Raw genomic sequence first — 5305 nt, forward strand, 5'->3', positions numbered from 1 at the left:
TCCTCAATTTCAACAGCCCAGAGTCTGGCTAGAAGCTAAGCTTTCACTGTACTTCTCCAATGCCAGCCTCTCCTGTCAGTGTGCATATAAGACCTGGTTCCCAGCCTGCTGCCTTCTTAGAGCCAAAGTCATTTACCAGAGTCAATTGGACCTCAACTTTGAGCTGAGCAGAGCAGCCTAGAATTAGTTGTAGTAACAAGGAGGATGCCAGGAATCTATAGAGCTACGGGATGGAAAGGTGTGGACCACTCTTCCTTCCCAGAAAGCTTGCGGTCTACAGGGAAAATAGGATGAAATAACAGAAATAAATGGCCCAGACTACAAGCTTAGTCAGGAGAAGGTTTATGTTTGCCTGAGAGAGAAAAGGGGAAGGGGGAAGATAAGAAAAGGAGGGTAGATAGAGTCAAGTGGAAGGCTTCCCACTGGAGGTGACCTCCAGGCATCTGCAGGGAAGACTGGTTCACATATCTCTTCTGAACTTGGGATGGCACAATGGATGCTTCACTAACCTCTAAGGTTAAAGCTAAGGTTTATACTTCAAAGTATGACTCCCCTTCTGGAGATGTCATTTTCCTTTAGTCCCTTGGTTATCTGGTGTGAATTAAAACTGGGAGGCAAGTGACAAATGGAGTCTCGTCTCTGTAGACTTGCAGACCAGCCTTGTGTGCTTCAGAGAGCAGGCTGCAGCCGGGAGCTGCCAAGTGTCAGCTGTGGTATTCCTTTAACGTATGGTGCAAGTTTGAGCTAAGTCATGATTTAGTGGGAACTGCTGGGGGCTCTGGAGAACACCAGAGCACAGGGAAGTGAAAGCCAGCAAATGAGAGAAACAGCTTTGTTGTCTGACTCTCCCCTGGGGTCCCACATGCCAAAGGCATCCAGGCTTCGTTACAGTGGCAAGGTAATGACCAAAACGAATGGGAAACTATGTGTGATGTTGATTTTCCTCAAGATTCAACTTCACATCAAACAATCAATCAGTAGATAAATGAAATAAGATAAACATTGCCTCTGCTGTTTTACTAACCATAACTACACGGAAAAAATTGATGACAGTGGAAATTAAAGAGTGTGTGTAAACCAGACTGCAAGTCCAAGAAGATCTGTGCAGAAGTTCAACAGCAGCAGCAGTCTTGCGTACTAATGGTGATTTCTTTGAAGTTTATGGAGACCTCTAAGTTGGTGGATCTTTTTCCCTCCGGGCTGATGCTTGTTGAGAACATCTCCAGGAAGCTCCTGAGGCTGGCTTTTCAGATCTCTGGAAAGCTCCTGTGCTGCTGACTCGTGTGGGGCTGCTCAGAGCAGCACAGATTCCCACCCTGAGATCAACTTTCTTACCACTACTGTGCAACGCACATCCTTGGCTGGTATAAACAGTACGCTCTAAGTTTCTCCTGGACTTGCAGTTTTGTCAACAGCTTGGCTTTTTTCAATACCCCAAAGCTGATGGCAGCAGAGAACCCAGTCTGCAAACCGTTCATTCCCAGACCGGAGGTTAGCACTGACCATCATAAAGGAGCGCTGGGCCCGGAGCAGGTCTCTTTGTATCCAAATTCCAAGAACAAACACCTCAGAGGACAACTGCATCGCTGTATGTACACTGGCCCTTAAGCCCCTGGAGATCAAATGCAATACCTACCCCATGGTGTCACTGATGCCTTTTGCCCACTCAGAAGCCACCTGTTCACCTGAAGCGCTAGGTGGCCGTCAGTCTTCCTTAGACTCTTATGAAGAAGTGTCCCCTTATAATCTTGGGTGGGACAGTCAGACCTACTTATGAAGTCTGACCTTCCTGATCTGCACAGCAAACCTGTCCCCTCTCCAAGACTCAGTGACAAGTTTGGCCTCTGCTTAAGCAGACTCTTCAGAGGTCAGAGAGTCCACAGACTAGTAAGAAAACTTACTTGACTGTGTGTTCTGCTTGTGAGAAAACAGCAAACTGTATTTTATTAAAGTTTCACCATTATTTTAACTTTTCTAAGAAAATAACATCCATGGGTAAGCCCAGGGGAAAAGCTGGATACCTAGATCCTTAGGGACCAGTGCACTTGGTGTGGAATGGAAAGTGAGCTCCCGCGGTGTCCTTGCATGTCCACTGATGTCTGGTCCATGCACTTCTCCATTCCATCTTGCTTCCTGATTGAGACTAATGGCTGCAGCTGTTCTCTCCCTGTTTCAAGTCCCCACTATAAAACTACAACAACAAGAACAACAAAAACTTTGGAAGGTGGAGACAGGCAGTGGAAAGCACTCTGATAGGGGCTGGCCTGCAGTCTGTACTTGCTCACAGTAAAGACAGTCAAGGCTGTCTAAGTAAGATTAGCTGCAGAAAAGCAGGGCAGCCGACTTCCAAGTAACCTCAGTCAGGGCCATAGTCTTTGCTGCAAAGAAATAGTAAAACTTCTTTGTAAGAAAGGCTGGATAAGGGTATGCTCAAGGGAAAAATAGACTGTACAAAGTTCACACAAAATGAGCAAGTCAAAATGATAAGTCAAAAATGAAAGAGATAAAATTTGAAAGGAAGAAAATAAAACTTGTCCTTAATCACAGATGGTGCAGGTTTTTAAACTCAGAAACCTCTAAATAAAATATGTATAGATGACACGATAAGACAGATGAGGGACATGATAGCTACATAATCAATGCCCATCATCTATTTTATTTAAAGGCAATCTTATTTTTTTAAATAGTCTTTTATGATATATTATCTAAAATACTAGTTTCATGGAAACTAATGTAAAAATGTGTGAAGTTTTTAGGAATAAGATTCACAAAACTGTTTTTAAAAGATGCAAAAATGACCTGATAGAAAAGAATCCACAGGAATATTTTATGTCAGAAATAAAATATCTCCACATGGATCTACAGCCACTGCAGCCAAGGGAGAAGGGCCCCTTTGAGGAAGCTGCATGACTGGATTAATACCAAACTCCAAAGGCCCAAAGGTACCAAGCTGAGGTTCCAACAGCATCAGCAGGCAGCTTCCCCCAGCAGATCCCAAACTGTGAAGCCCCGCAGTTTCACAGAGTATTAAGAGAAAGATGGGTAAAGCTGACTGCCTACCATTAAATTATGAATTTATTTTTCAAAGTATTACTCAAGAGAGTTTGGAAAGATAAAAGACTGTCTATACATAATTGGCAAAAGGAATCCTAACCAAAGTATATGAAGAATTTTCCCCAAGAATCCACAAAAAAGTAGAAATGGACATAGGGGAAATCACCATTTCCTGGAAGGCTAACCAGGCAGTGATTAGAGGGCTAGACAGTCTGGGTCTCCCTGGGGCCATCTTCTGATCTGCTAGAAATTGTCAAGTCTTAACATGTGAAATATTTACAAAGCTGAGGAGTAAAAGAAATAGGGTGTAATGCACTTAGCAGACACCCCAACCAAGCCTGCAGTGAGGGACATGTCAGACCTTCTGGAAGGAAGGTTTCTGGTCTCCTATCGTGTGGCCCTTGTCTGCAGAAATGTTACTGGTCTCATCTCAAGGCAAAGGTGTTAACTTGGAGATGACTCAGTTCTGTAGAGCAATCTGTCCAGCTATAGGCTTCACCACTGTAGAGTCTCAAAGGCAAACTGTGAAGTGAAGTGAAGTCACAGTAGAGCCTGCATGATCAAAATGAAGATCCATGTAGACATTGTTGATGGATGCTCATGGGTCAGAAGTCCTTAAGTCAGCATGGGGCTTCTTCCTGGCAAGGGGAGATGCATTTTAGGTTTGAAGTTCACATAATCTTCTTTCATCCTTTTTTATGTGACCTGTTACCATGACATAAGCTGTTGATAAAAATTACTGTGAATTATTAAATTGAAAGATAGCGACAGCGGAACTAACATTGGTGGTTGAACATTTTCTGTCACATTAAAAAAAACAACCTTGCTACATTTTGAAAAGAAAAGAAAAACAAAATCCAAAGCCAGAAAGCAGGAAATGAACACAGCTGGCCAATTTACTCAGCAGCTTCGGCCGCAGCCAGCAAGTCAGTGCAGGGGTCACTGTTTGCCAGACTTCAAGCTGCGGTGACTCGGGGCCTGGGACCCTGGGTCTCCTTGGTCTCTAGGGGAGTTCAAGTCACCCTCACCAAGGAGGCTTCATCCTGCACAACAGAGAGCCAAGGGTTTGCTAATGATCCACTTCCAAAGAACCACCCCTTGCATAGCCACAGTGCGTGGTTGATGTCTTTCCCCATGTGGGTTTGTCCCATAAAGAGCTCCAGTTGCTCCTATATCCCAACATGTGCTCTACCCCCATGTCTTGCACGGAGGAAATGTCCCTCTTCCATTCTGCGCCATGAGAACATTTATCTTCAGGGGACAGCATGCACAGTCTTGCCTTTCCTTCCCTTGCCCTATCTGGACCCTCTTGGACCCTCTGTGCCCTCTTCTCTCCTTTTTTCTTTGGGTTCCCATTGTATGCTTCTTCCTGGGTGCATGGACCTCAGTTGGTGATGCTTTGGGTCCCGTGTCCTCTGTAAGACCACAAAGCCAGATCTGTCTATTCTCTGATGTTACTTCAGGGCTCAGAACAGAGATGCACAGCTGACCTTGTGATTCCAGCATAAAATTGCAGTGTGCTCCCTGTGCCTCTGCCTTTCTTCCATCTCTAATTCCCTTCCTTCCATTTACCAAAGATCCTGCAGGTCACAGCCAGGGCATCTTCCCTTACAGACCTGGGCTGTAAAGGCATAAGCCTATGGGCATTGTATTTTCTTTCATATAATATGATATATGACATGGTGTGTTTACCTTTTATAAGCAATAGTATTTCCTTTGTGACATGTGCCTGTTTGCTTGTAAAACAACAGGTACAAAGTCAAAGTCACAGGGCTATGTTTGAAGGGGGACTATTATTTTGAGGGACCTCTGAACAGAAGCCTATGGGGACAAGAGCTGGGATCCAGGGAGTCTTCTTCCTTGTCCTCTGCCTACACCTTAGCCCTAGGGATAGGAATCATCGCACTGCCTACATATAGTCCTGAGTACCCTAGTAGCTTCAGGAACACCAGGGTAGCTATGGGAGCTGTATCTTTTCTGCTTGTCATCCCAGACTCCGCCAATCAGTGGGCCTCCTGGGGACTCAGGGACCAGAGAAGGAGGACATGGAGCTGGGTGTCTCACAGTGCTGAACTGAGACAAGTGGCCAGGCTCGTTTACAAAACCTGAGGGGGACCAGAAGGCACAATGTAGAAACCCATCCTAGTCTCAGAAGTAGGACTGGGTCTCAGAAATTGGGCCCACTGGCCTCCCATCTACCTGATGAAATCAAGTTGGTACTGGACTTGGTTCCTTCAGATTTACCTTTCTA

Source organism: Acomys russatus, chromosome 1 (genome assembly GCF_903995435.1).
Source record: "Acomys russatus chromosome 1, mAcoRus1.1, whole genome shotgun sequence".
Lineage (NCBI taxonomy): Eukaryota > Metazoa > Chordata > Mammalia > Rodentia > Muridae > Acomys > Acomys russatus.